This window comes from Phyllostomus hastatus, unplaced genomic scaffold (genome assembly GCF_019186645.2).
Source record: "Phyllostomus hastatus isolate PE091 unplaced genomic scaffold, TTU_PhHast_1.1 phas_scaffold_182, whole genome shotgun sequence".
NCBI lineage: Eukaryota > Metazoa > Chordata > Mammalia > Chiroptera > Phyllostomidae > Phyllostomus > Phyllostomus hastatus.
Window position 1 is genome coordinate 29,856,912 of NW_025334013.1, and position 13,337 is coordinate 29,870,248.

The 13,337-nt window shown below is 54.7% G+C and overlaps 1 protein-coding gene across 8 annotated transcripts in view; it reads right to left on the reverse strand.

The window, feature by feature from the left end:
• Positions 1-13,337, reverse strand: part of ERI3 (ERI1 exoribonuclease family member 3) — a 122,192-nt gene that overhangs the window by 10,471 nt on the left and 98,384 nt on the right. The gene's annotated exons all lie outside the window — the stretch shown is intronic.

Sequence of the window (13,337 nt, forward strand, 5' to 3'; positions counted from 1 at the left end):
ACACAAAAAACAAAAAACAGTCTTTTAACTGGGCACACACTGTTACACCCTACTGCACAGGGGCTCTATTTAGTAAGGAAGAAGGACAATGGATATTGGGTGAGTACCAAATAATCGCTGTCCTAGCAACACAACTGACCCACCTCACTTTGGAACCTGGATTCCATGGCTCATCATTTCAACCCTTTCTTGCCAGTATTCTCAGCTGTCCTGCCCCCTTTCCTTCCCTCACCCTTGCTTGGAAAAACCCAAACTCTGCCTTCTCTATGCCTGCATCTGGGTTGAGTGTGATTAGAGAAAACCACAACCATACAGATTCACACCGCTCATAAAATCACACTCATCAACCTCAACTGGGTGTCTAAAACTGCCAATCGGGCCAGTGTGCACGCTCTCTCCCCCTTTCTCCCTGGTGACAATTTCAGATTTTATTTACCTGCCACAATCTGCAATGCCCTACGCCCACCCCACCCCTGCCCCTCTCCCACACGCTCGCCTCCTGCCTCACAGGAAACGCGGACGCCCCTCTCCTGTGTCTGTGCCAGCTCTCCCCTCTCCTCCTGGGACGAGGCAGCACCGTCCTGACGTCACTTCTAAAGCCCACCCCTCCCCTTTGCCTGGGTCGGGAGTCCAGCCCCACTGCCTTTTCGGGGGCCTGCCATTATGAGGGACCCCAACTGTTTCTTCCCCACTGGTTCCTTCACATCAGCATGTGATACATTAAACTTCCCCCGTCTTTAAAACAACTTCCCTTTAACCCCCTTTCCCATGTGGCTAGTATTCAACCTCTCCTCCCGTTCACCGCCAAACTTCAGAGCTGTTAACACTCAGGGTCCCATTCACTCATCTCCCACCCTGCAACCTGACTCCCCCCACTGCTGCTTTACCAAGCTGCTTCCTCTGTGACCCCTGCAACCTCAAGGAGTGAAGTCCCACAGAAGCTTCTCAGGTTTAGATGAACCCGACCCAGTGGACTGAAACCTCGAAACATTCTTCTCTTGGCTTCAGGGACACCACCTTCTCTCCAGCCAAAGGTCCTGCAGCTCCTCTGCACACGCCTCTGCTTCTGACCGGCCCTAAGACGTGAGTGCTGCTCAGAGCTGCCACTGGCCCTCTTCCCTGCTCGCTCTCTGCTCTCTCCCTGGGCAACCCTGTCTACCCCTGAGGTTTGGATTACCACAGACCTTCTGACCTCTTCTAAACCTGCATTCTGACTACTCCTACCCTAGTCCAGACACCAACGTTCACCTATGTGACAGCCGTGCCCACTGCCAATCTCCTCTACGTTGGCTGTCAAAACGCAAATCTTGTAATTTCACTCCCTGTCTTAAAACCCTTCAATGATCCGGGAAGGACATTAGTGGAAGTACTGGTGAAATTCAATCAGGCCTTTAGTTAAGAGGAGCATTCATGTTAATTTCCTAGTGCTGATAACTGCACTGTGATACATAAGATGTTAACACTAAGGAAGAAAGCTAGGTAGCAGATACACAGAAGCTTTTCTGCTAGTGTAGAATTAGTTCTAAGTAATAAGTTCTGAGTTATAATGAAAATAACAAACAACCACCATCGCCACCTCCAACAGCGCCTCACTGCTCTCGAGACAGGGTCCAGACTCTTTTAGAAAGTCCCAGGGATCTGCCAGCTCCCCTCTGGGCCCTATCTGTCCCCCTCCCCTGCTGGACGAAGCAGGGGGAGGGGTTCAGGCTCTCTGGTCTCTTGGCTTTTTCACACACTCTTCCTTCTGCCCCCCCACCCCACACCTGCATTCCGAAGGACCTGGGCTTGCTGTCACTCCCTGGGGGCCTTGGCTGCACTCCCACACTTGTGTTAAGAATCCCTTCTATGCTTTCCCCGTTCTGACGGCCTGGGTCGTCCCCTGCTAGAGGACACACCCCTCGAGGCACTAATGTTAGAGGCCCCCAGTCTATATGTATTAAGTGGAAGAATGGAAGGGTGGAGAGAAAAAGAGGGAAGTGTGGCGTGACAAGATCATAGGTGAAGCTGCTCCAGCCCTGACATTTGCTGCCTGAAGCCTAGACAGGCCCTGAAAGTCAGTCGTGGTCCTGCCCACAGCTCTTCAAGGCCCTGGGGCTCCAGGCCCTTCCCCACCTCCACTCCTTCCTGGAGTCTAGGTTTCTCTAAAACCTGCTATGCCAGGAGGCTGGCTGGGACCTGAGTTCTCAGCAGTCTGGCCAGCCTGTCCTGCGAACCAAGGCACTGGGGGCTACAGGGGTGGTGCTGGGGCTCCTCGTCCTAGCCAGCGATGCCCTGGAGAAGCGTCGGGCTACGCCTTCACTCAGAGGGGTGCTGCCCTCCCTAAGCCCAGTCTCACCTGGTAAATATTTCATCCTCAAGCTGCTCAGCTAATCCCTATTAATTTCAATACCGCCGCCTCGCCTGGCTCAGCTCCCAATGCATTATTTATCCCCTTTGTTTGTTTGTCGCTAACAGGTGGGCCCCAGCGGAGGCGCTGACTGGGGACAAGCCCACTCCATCACAGTGTGGCTGTGAATTAATCATGAGGACTAATGGGAACCACCTCAGCTCCAGGCACTTCTCTACCCGCCTCTCTCTGCCCTGGCACACAGGGGTGGGCCAGGGCCATCTCAACTCAATTTAACTCAGTGCAAAACAATACGTTTTATTTACTATCTGCCTACGCAAGTCAGACGCTATGTTATGCTTTGGGGATACAAGCTGAACAAAACAGATGTGAGTCCCTGCCCTCAGGGAACTTACAATCTATGGGGGGGCATTAAACAACTCATTTCTTAATTATGACATGACAGTGTGTGAAGGGAGTGCAGGGTGCTGTGGAGTGCACAGGGGGAAGGGGAAGACTTCCCTGGGGGAGCAAAACCTGAGCTGTGTTCCGAAGGGTGAGTGGGCATTAATCAGGACAAGGGGTGGGAAGGGAGGCTCCCAAGGGAACAATGAATGTGGGAAACCATAAGGTGAGAGAAGGCACGGCAGGTTCCAAGAAACGAGGGCAGGCACTGTGCTGGAGGACAGGGAGCGTGAGAGTGGCTCGAGAAGGCACAGGCCCTGCCTCTGCACCAACAAGGCCCAGTCTGGGGATGCTCTTCTCCCTCAGCAACCAACATCTCTCCCGTGGATCACCGTGGAGTCACTCAAACACACCAATACAAACAGCATGCTCAAGGCTGCTGACGGAGCAACCTCTGATCTTGCCTTTGTGCTCAGGGCTCCTGGAAGATGTTCAAGACCATCGACCCTCAACTGCACAGAAAGGGAACTCCACTGAGGAGCGTTTGGCCCGGGGGCTGGGGAGGGGCCTTGCAGCACTCTGAGGTGAGGTGGGATCTGGCCCACGGCCCCAGAGGGCACACCAGGCACAGGGCTGAGAACAATGGCAACCTCAGCCACAACTGCTCACACCATGTCCTAGGAAGGGACTTCCCTCACGTCTGAAAACCCAGTGCCGGACCGGGACCCAGAAGACCTCAGCAAGCACACACCTTCTGGACGAATGGCTGAATGAAAGTGAATGCCCAGCACAAATCTTTTCCCCAGACACTCCCCTCAGAGCTCCCCCAGAGATTTAAGTAGACAACCACGCTAACTTGCATGCAGGATTTTACAGCACTTTCAAATCCTCAGAGTAAGCCTGACGAGGCAGAAGCCATCGTCAACCCTACTTTAAAGCGGAAGCACCAGAGGCCCAAGGGGGTGAGTGGCTTAGCCAGGACTTCCCAAGTGGAAGTGATGAGCCTTAACTTGAATGAAGCCAGCCTGTCTCTAGGCACCTGGCTCCAGTACATCCACAGATACGCCCCCTCTGTAGGCATTTCCCTAGGAACCTCTCTTGGTGACTCCAGGGACCTTAGTGCCCAAGAACAATCCTGAAAGGCACCTGGTATATGAACCAAGCTTTGCCAGGGCAGAGGCCTCATTGTGCACACGGTTAGGGTTTGTAATTCTATTCAAAGTGGCCACTTTGAAAATCCATATGTCTTTAGGCTCCCCATACATCATGGTGTCAAGTCCTGGAGCAGAGGCATCTGTTGGCAGCTCCCAACATCATAGTTTGCGTGCCCACATGCCTGAGCCCACCCATGCACCTGGCTCCCAGCTGCTCTGGCAGCACTGCCCACCTCGTGCCAAGACTCACGCTCGCTGCCTGCTTGGCCCCGCTTTACCCTTGTCTCCACACCAGTCTGGCTGCCGGGCCCCAGCCCTGCCCCACGTGCCTCGTCTGCCCAACCCAGAGTCTGCTTGCTCTCTTGGAGCTAGGCAGCCAGCACAGAGGCAGCCTCGATAACTCGCTAACATGCTGCCCATGCTGTTCTTAAAAATTTATGACTGTGCAACATGAAAAATCCGGCTGAGGAGCCGTCATTAGCGGCACGGCCTCCCTCCCCCACCAGAGCCACCCTCGTAAATTGAGATTTATGGTTGCGGCAGGCGGGTGGGGTGTGTGCGGGCAGTGAGGATGCTGTGGGGGAGACAGGGAGAGACTGATGAGGCAGAGGTGGGGCCAGGGGCTCCCCCCTGCGGCAGCTCCAGTTTATCACAGTCTGCTGTGATACCTACTAAGATAAGGCCAGGCTGGGGTGTCAGCACAGCAAGAACCCTAGAATCTGCTAGCAGTAGGGCTGGAGGGGGAGGGGCCTATCCTGTGCCAATCACTGGCTCCTTTAGGTGTAGGACCAGTGCTGATATCCAAGTGCTAAGCCAAGGCCTCTTAGCAGGTTGATTTGGGGAAGGGGAAGGTTGGACCTGGGGAGGAAGCACTCTTCTTGTTGGGGTCACAGGCCTGGGCCCCCAGGGTCAGCTTGTCCAACCAGAAGCATCTACGTTGGGCTGTGATTGTGGTATCCCGACTACAGAATTGAGGGGGAGGCGTGGAGGGTGGAATAAGGATGCCAGGACCCCTCCCTTGCCTCTCTCTGGTAAGAGGGGCCAGTGGGGAAGCTAGTAAAGGCAGAGTGCGAGTACTGGACCCGATCACTCAGCCTCCCCCCATGGAGGCCAGGCTGGGGCTGCAGAGGAGGTGATGCCACGAACCGCCCCACCCCCTGCAAGCCCTCCCTATTACTTCCCCTTCCCTCCTCCCCTGCTCACTTAGCCCTGTCAGCCAGGCCATTATGAAATTGGGGTTTCATTTACAGACTAATTAAACATTACAGCTTGTTCACAATTACAACGCGGGGATGAGGGAGTAACTAATTACGGAAGAAATGAGCTAACATTTATCTCTGCTCCCACCCTCCCTCTCCCCACTGCCCCCCCAATCTGGCTTCCTCCCACTCTCTGGTCAGTACCAGTCTGAAAGGCTCATTTCCTAGGACGGGAGGCTGGAAGGTCCGTACCCACCCTGGACACAAGCTCTTCCTGCAGTTCCCAGCTACTCTAGGGGAGGGGCTTAGCTCCCAGGACCCTGCCCAGGGGATTGTCAGGGCTTCTGCAGCCCTGTGTGTGACTAGAGTAGGACTCTGACAATACGTGGGTTACGACACCCTGGTTGGGGTAGGGGGACACTCTGCTTTGGTGTACGAGTGTGACAGTATTGCAGGACTCTATGTATCTCTACCCAGTAGGGTGAGGTTTCAGGGCGATTGCTGCAGACTACCATGTATGTGATGGGGTATGAGCATGCACGAGCCATGTCCTTACCCCATCAACCCCCAAAAAGAACAGAAAAGACCTAGGTGGCTGCAGGATGTGATGGTCAAAGCAGGCCTGGGACATGGCCCTGGCAGCCCCAGGCCCAAATCACTGCTGGGAGACCCCATTCACTACCACCTCAGAAGCAAGAAAGGCAGAAGGGTTATCCTACACTGGGTCTCACCTTGTGTCTGCCCTCAGGTTGGCCTTGGCTACTGGCCAGATGCCCCATGGGGTCCAAGGAGCCTCGGAGGACCTGCAGCGGGGGACCCTATAGGCAGGAGTCCTGGGGTCTGGCTGGCCTGGCACAGAGTTTAATAATAGTAACAGTGAGAGTAAGCGTTTCCATCCTTCCTGCCTTTGGGCAGAAGAAGAAAGGAAAGAGGAGGGAGAGGAGGGAGTGGAGGGAGCGGGCTGAAGGGAGGCTTTGAGGCCTCAGAACTCACATCAAACAGCCGGATCTGGGCCTAATTGTCTGACCCCTGCCCCTGCCTTCAATCAGCTCTGCGGCTCCCCGCCCGCCCCTCGCCTAACTAGCAGCCATGTTCTCCTCATTAGAACAAGCTCCCCTTGCACACGTGTCCCCGGACATGTCCTCAACACTCCTGGCTCCCAACCCTGTCTGGTGGGTTGGTACAGCCGGAACCCAGTTTTGGAGGGGCTTCTGGAACAGCTACGCCCTCAGCCACCACAGCTGGCTGGCCTGAGCAGCTCAGCCCCTCTCCCTGAGCTGCAGGAGCCCAGACAACACGTGCTGTGACACATCCCTGGGCAGGCTCACCTGCTGAGTGCATTCTGTCGTCTGTGTGTCCTCGCAACTGCCCAGTTGTCTCAGACACACAGCTCCTGAGAGTGGAATGTGTTTAAATCCTGTTCCCTTCTGTCTGGTGCAGCCTGGTGGGGGATTTGGTCTGGGTCAGGGTTTGTGCTCAGAGGCGACAAGCTGAAGCAACTTGTCTGCCCACTGTACAAGGAAGGCTCCTTTAAACAGATCTAGGCGTGGTGCTGTGTGACTGTCTGGGGTTGGTGGTGCAGCGGTGAGGCAGTGCGGCTTGCTGTTAAGAGCTCTGACCCTAGAAAGATGTGTGTTTAAATTCCGGCTCTCTACTTCCTTGCTCTGCAGACTTGGGTGAATGACAACCTTCCTGAGCTTCAGTTTCCTATCTGCTGATGACTTCTATTCTTCTGTCGCATATGGTTTGGGGATTCAATGAGATAAAAGACAAAGTCTTCTTTACTACATCTGACACTCCGCAGATGCTGTGGAAGGATACTGGCATATGGGGTCTTGGACCAGACCAGATCCCCTCTCCGCAGGCCATAGGCCCTGCTTCTCCCAGCTGGGGCCTGGGCCCTGGGCAATAGTGTTAAGGACCGGAAGAGCCGTGAGGAAGGGCCCAGAGTCCCACAGGAGAGGAAGAACAGCTCCCAGGGGCACAGCTAGTACCAGGGGCAGAAGCACCTAAGCTGGAGCCTACATGTGAAGGCAGGGATATCACGCAGCAGCAACAGGTGGGAGGGACAGGGGCCCAGCTTAGGTGTTGTCAGGCGGCATGAGGTCAGGTGGGGTAGGTAATCAGGACTGGTCTGTGCGGTATAAATCACCCAGGGGCGCTGTGGGCAAAGGAGAAGGGATGCACTGGCGTGCAGGCTGCCTGGGCTGCTCTAGGCATCCAGTCTCGGGGCACCAGGCCCGTGCAGGACTGCGCGAGCAGCCGGCACGGCCTGGGCCCTGACATTGTCTCTCACCTTAAACCAGTGGTAATGACTTGCAAATATTGATGAAAACGCAAACTAGAGAGATTGTGTTTTTCGGGAGTGAAGGTGGGGAGAGGGGATAAGGAGGGAAATAAACTGAAATGAAGTCCGGTTATCTCCCATCTGTGGCTGCTCCTAATCCCCCAGCCCAAAGGAATCCAATGCAGTCCCTTATCTGCCCTGTCAATCACTCCATCACCACCCAGTGCTTGGTGGGCACCACACACCCTCATATGCACTCAAGCACATGCTCACACATGCACACACACGCACACACTCACTCCACTGACTCCTGCTCCAATCCTCCCACCCACCCCCAGCCCATTACTCCTCTGAGTAGGAGCTGCAAGCACGCGGGTCCTGCCAGATGGATGCAATTTGCATAATATCAGCGGTGGAGGCTGCAAGATCACCAGGGGTCAGGGCGCTGACATCCCCGCACAGTCTATCTGCAAGTGCTAATTTGGCCAGCATTGATCTGTCTTTCTGATTTCTTTGTCATTTACGTCTGCGATGGTTTGACAGGAGATACAGAGAGAGACAAGGGGAGGCTGGGCTGGGGCCTGGGGCAAGGAAGGTAGGGAAACAAAGATTGTACTTCCTAGTGCATCACACACAGAGAACAAACACACACATGTGCCAGAACCTTCCTCCATCCATCCGTCCGTCCACTCGTTCATGTATCTATCCACCTCCCACCTGTGGTTGCTATTGAAGACTAGAGCATGGTGTCAGCAAGGACCAAGTCCTCAGGTGTCCCCGGGGGTCCAGGGGTCCAGGGTTCCCAGCTCAGGTAGGAAGGGGTGCACTCCTCCCCCCAAGCACCACCCGAGCAGGCCAGGGGGGACTGCGGATGCCTGGAGAGTACTCTCTCCTCATGGCTATCCACCCGCCTCACTCTCTTCAGGCTGCACCACGAAGAACTGACAGGGGTGGGGCTAGGGCTGGGAAAGCCTGTACTCTAGCTGTCTCTGTATCTTCTCTCCAAGGCTGCGGTGCTGACTCCTCCCCTCCGGGCCCTGAAGATGGCTGAAGCAGGGGGCCGTGGGGAGTACCTCTCTGCCCCTGTAGGACAGCCAGGGAGAGGAAGATCAGGTCTGCAGGGGCCTCCTATCAATCCTTCACCACCATCCAGTTATCTGAAGCCCAGACACTAGGCTCTTGCTAATTCTGAAGTCCTAGCTGAGCCAGAAAGTCTAATATCAGATTATATACAAATGCCACATTCTGTTGAACCCTGGGCCAGAATCCCCAAATTCCTTCTTGCCTTGGGAGGAGGGTTCATTACAGGGATGGAGACCCCACCAGGATGAGCGATGTCATGGGGAAAAGGTAGGTGCAGAGAAGATCACCACCCTGGGAAGAAAGAGCCCACTCTGCAGAAGTGGACACGGTCACGGGACACAGAGGGCTGGAGCCTTCCCAAGGTGAACGCTCTCTCCCACTGGCCACAGTGGCTGTCTTGGCCCCACCCCCTTTCCCTTGCCCACAGTGGCAGAGGCAGGGTGATCAGAAGGAACTCCCTGCTGGGCGAGAGCGGGGCTGGTGTTTGGTGTGTGCTAATCCTGGGCCTGAGGTCTTCAGAGGGACCCAGAGAGCTTCAAGGAGGGGAAGGCAAAGCTGTACTGTAGATGAGCTCATTAGCCAGCACCCCCACACCCCTACTAAGAGGAGGAGGGCAGGCGGCCCAGGGAGCTGGCGGCAGAAGCGGCAGAGAAAAGGCTGTCACTGTCCTTTCTTCCTTTTGGTACAAGAGTCTCCCTGAGCCAACGATTCTCCCGCAGTGACACCTCTCACGGGCGCTAATGAGATCCATGTCACAGAGCTAATGCGCTCTGACTAGACTCTTGATAGACACCCCACTCCTTCAGGGGAGACCACAGGCCAGTGCTGTCCTCCTGTGGCCAGACCCCCATCCTGACAGCCCAGCTCTCTTGCCAAACTGTGCTGGGCAACAAACTCCTGAGACAGCCCACTTGTCTAGGAAGCCCGTGTCCCCCTGAGCCTCAGATGGGCCCTCCTCAGTCCTGAGCAGAGGGATTGAGCAACCAGGGCAGGACCACCCAGCTGGGCATCAGGGAAGGCTCCAGTTACCCTCCCAGCCAGCTGAAACCAGAGGTGTAGGAGGCCTCCATGTCCCGACAGCTGATGAGATTTTACTAATGTTTCCTGTGCAGATTTCAAAAAAGAAGAAGGAAGAAGGAAGAAGGAAGAAGGAAGAAGGAAGAAGGAAGAAGAAGAAGAAGAAGAAGAAGAAGAAGAAGAAGAAGAAGAAGAAGAAAGCAGACCTGGAAGAAGAAGAAAGCAGGCCTGGGCCTTGCCCTTAGACAGGTCAAGTATGTGGGGCCTGATCATCACCAAACAAATCATAATCAGGGCTAAAGGTGGGTTCTGTACACCCACACTGGGAAGGCCAGGCCAGGCTCCCAGAGGAGGTGGCCAGTGGCAGATGGGCAGGTTTTCCTGAGCCAAGAGGTGGAGAGCAAGCCCAACTCATAGAATAAGAACTGCAGGGGTTAGAAGGAGGTCAGGAGGTCAGACGCCAATGGTGGCAGGGCCCTGGCTCTGAGCATGACTGCAGCAGAAGTGAAGGGATGGCAATGGCTCTTTCCTTTCCTTCCTCAGTTGCTGCTACTGCAGCTTTGTCAGGGCCTGTGTGTTTCCCATGGCACCAAGGAAATGGGGGAGGTGAGCATCTTTTCTTCCTTATCATCTCTGTTGGTAGCATAAAGCCTGACACCAAAAAGGTACCTCCAGTTCAGCACAGTGGTAAGAACGCAGGCTTTGCATTTAGACAGATCTGGGTTTGAATCCTGACTTCTTGATTCGACTGGCTGTGTGACCTCAGGCAAGTCGCCAAACTAATTAAGCTTCAGTTTTCCAACCTATAAAATGGGAATGATGGTGCCTGCCTTCGTAATACTGGTGTGACAATTAAATTAATTAACATAAAGTGCTTGCTGACCCCTGGCTAAAATGAAAGAAGGACCACAGCACTTAGCAGTCCCTGGTGGAAGCTAAAGCCCCATCAACAGCCAGTTCTACGTACATGCAGCCCTTCCTCACCCACAACCAGCTCCAACACCGCCCTGTTCACACGGCCAAATCCACTCCCCGGGGTGGAGAGTGTCTCTCCCCTGCTTGAGGGGCCATGCTAACAGCCCCAGCCCCCTTCACTCCCAGAGCTGCAGCGCCTGATCGCTGAGCCCTCTCTCTCCGTCAGTCCTGGGCTGTGCCTCTGAGCTCTGTGGGGGCTGAGCACTGTGCCTGTCATCTTTACTAATATATTTCTAGTACTTATCACAGTTCCTGACACATAGTAGGTACAAGGTAAACATTCGCTGACCGGGTCCCAACTCCATTCCCACAGCCACTGCCAGCACTGAATTAAGCATCACCTCCACGTACCCCACTGTACCTCCCCTTCTGCAGTCTCTCCCCACTACTCTTCCACGCACTCTCTCTGGCCGTTCTGACTGCAGCCCAACTCTGACCAGGTCACTCGTCGGCCCGAACATTCCCACACTCCCCCTCACACAGCTCAGCCACCCCATCCATGCCAACACCCCCCGCCGCTTCTGCAGCTGGACCTCCCTGCCCTCTCATCAGCCTGCCCCTCCAGCCTGCCTGATCCCTGCCCTCTCAGCACCTCTGCCACCCACCGCTCAGCAGGAGTCCCTGCCAGGCAGGCCCCACAGGCTCCCCCTGCCACACATACCTTAGAAAGAGGCTCAGGATCATTGGTGAAACTAGTGTCATCGGTGATTTGCACACTGAGCCACTGCCACCTCCATGGCATTGTGGGAGAACGAAGCAGATCCTGGAGATGGCTAAGCCGTGGGATCGGTAGAACCCTTGCCCAGCATAACCAATGCTGCCTCACCCCCAGCCCCCAATATACATACCACTCCCCACTCCGGGCTGGCAGCTCCTCACACAGTTAATTAGCACCATGTCACTGAGGACCAGCCTGAGTGGCCAGTGACAGGAGCTGACCCCTGACCCCAGGGCTGGGAAATAGTCCACATCAAACTCTTCCAGCACGACCCTTTTAGCACGCACAGTAACTCGGGGCACTGGCAGCTGAAGCTCATTAAAGCTGTCTCTTTGGCGCGAGGGCCATTAACCTCACTGCTCAAAACCCACACCTCCCATCCCCGCCTCTCCCAGCCCAATTAATGCCCTGCATCCTCCCTCCCTTCCCAGCACCCTCGCCCGCACCTCAGAGCCAGCCAGGAGCTGGCAGGGCAGCCCTCTTCATTCAAAAATACAAAGACCAAACTCCAGGAACCACCAGTGTCCTTGAGTAACCACTGTGTGCCAGGCACTGCACAAGCCCTTCACACAGCTGACATCACCAAACTGTCCCAACAGCTCCGAAAGACAGTGGCACCGTCCCTCGTCTAAGGTTATGGGGCTCTGGGTCGTAGAACCAGAACTTCTGGCTCCAAAGCCCTCACTCTGTTGTCACTCAGCCTTCAGCTGTCCCTTGGGCCCACTCAGATGGAAAAACTTTCTTCTATGGAGAAGGAAGGAACACTTCAGAGGTCCTAACCCAGAATCAATGTGGGTGAAGAGACAAGAGAGGCACCACTGAGGCCCAGGAGGCAGGAAAGAGTAGAGACAAGGAACCCCTTCCTCTCAGAAACACCCAGGACAGATACACAAAAGCAGGGCACCCAGCTCGAGGCTGTGCAGGGTGAGTTAACCCAGGCCCACTGGTTCTGCCCACTGGCCAGACTCAATTACAGGCAATTCCTCCTCCCCTGGGCCAGTGCTAGTCCTCTCACTGGTCCTCATTCTCTGGTCCCTCCCTTCCCCGTCACATTCATTGACTCATCCACTCATTTGTTCTTTCATTCACCTATCTGATTGACTTTATTGAGCACTTGTTAAGAACTAGTTTGTGCAGCACGAAGTGCCTCAGTGACTCTGAACCAGAGCTCCCATCACGCCGTTCTCTCACTCACAAACTCCCTGTCTCATCGACACCCCAGGAGAAGGAAGCTGAGGGTAACAGGTGCATGAATGGTGATGGAAGGAGACTTGCCCTGGGGGGTGAATGCACAATATAACACACAGATGGTGTATGACAGAACTGTACACCTGAAACCTATATAATTTTATTAACCAATGTCACCCCAATAAAGTCAATGAAAAAGAAAAAAAGCCTCAAAAGATATTCACCCCCACACCCTAACCTGGCATTCAAGGCCCCCTTGCTTCCCTGCTGATTTGCTAGCCATTCCCTAACTGGAAGACCCCACTCCAGTCACCGGAAACTATCTGTAGATGTCTGGACGTGTCTTCTCAATACACTAGGCTTCCTCATGCCCTCAGGCTTTATACGCACACTTCCCCCTAAAAAGAAAACCCTTCCTGATTTCTTTTGCCTAGCAAACTCCTAGTCACCCTTCAAGGATCCCCTGCCTCGTGTCCTCTTCTCTAGGAAACATCCTGCCAGCCTCCCAGGCATATCACCTTGCTAGGTTTGGGGTCCCCTCTAGATTGTAGAGGACAGCAGCTGCGAGGCAACAGCAGTTGCTGTGGGGTACTCCCAAATTCCTCAGGCCCATCGGCTGCTTCTTCTCCCCCGACCAACAAGAATGATACAGGACGTCCAAGAAGTCCGTGAGATGTAAAGGGAGGAGTAGAAGCCACCTTGGCAACTGAGAACACAGAGACCTCCCTAGGGCAGCCCCGTTGTTTCTTACTGCCCCGGGTGTTAAATACCCAGTTCAGTCTCTGTCTTCTCCCAGGAGGTGAGCTCCCTGAGCACAGGAGCTTCTGCTCAGAATGCCCAGCACCCACCAGGTGTCTGTGGAAAGGATGAGGGGCTCTGCCTATAGCCGGCAACTGGACTCTTCCAGTGTATCTTGCTATTCCCCTCCCCTCAACCTCTGATACCTCCCCAAGGGTACATGAGTTATGATTTCGTCACACTGCCG